This window comes from Octopus bimaculoides, chromosome 1 (assembly GCF_001194135.2).
Source record: "Octopus bimaculoides isolate UCB-OBI-ISO-001 chromosome 1, ASM119413v2, whole genome shotgun sequence".
NCBI classification, from domain to species: Eukaryota; Metazoa; Mollusca; class Cephalopoda; order Octopoda; family Octopodidae; genus Octopus; species Octopus bimaculoides.
The window spans coordinates 151406611-151407180 of NC_068981.1; the positions used below are offsets into that span (position 1 = coordinate 151406611).

At 39.8% G+C, this 570-nt stretch overlaps 1 long non-coding RNA gene across 1 annotated transcript in view; it reads right to left on the reverse strand.

Moving 5' to 3' along the window:
- LOC128249042 (uncharacterized) overlaps nucleotides 1-570 on the reverse strand; it is a 9269-nt gene that overhangs the window by 1132 nt on the left and 7567 nt on the right. The window lies entirely within an intron of this gene.

Sequence of the window (570 nt, forward strand, 5' to 3'; positions counted from 1 at the left end):
ATATATATATATATACTTATATTACATGATTCCGACTTCGGTCCTACGGCGTAGCACCTTGGGTAAATGTCTTCTACTATAGCCTCGGGTCGACCAACGCCTTGTGAGCGGATTCGATAGACAGTAACGAAAAAACGTCCTTCCTATATGTGTGTGTGTGTTCCTCTACCATCGCTCGACAACCGATGTTGGTATGTTTACATCCCCTAATGTATCGGTTCGGCAAAAGAAACCGAGAGAATAAATCCTAGGCTTACAAAGAATAATTCGTGGAATCGATTTATTCGGCTAAAGGTGGTACTCCACCATGGCAGCAGTCAAATGGCTGAAACAGGTAAAAGAATAAAAGTATGTGTCGATAAGCCAGCTGGAGGAGATGTCCTCCTGGGGCTAAAAGCAACAGTAACATCCACCCCTAGGGGTCAGCCACACTTAAGTGGCAATATACTACACTTTATCGTGCAGTTACTGTTAATACTTCATTTAGAGAATTAACATTGCTTGTTTTCACCTTTTCGATATCAGTGAAGAATTTCACTTGAAAAGAATATATATATATATATATATATA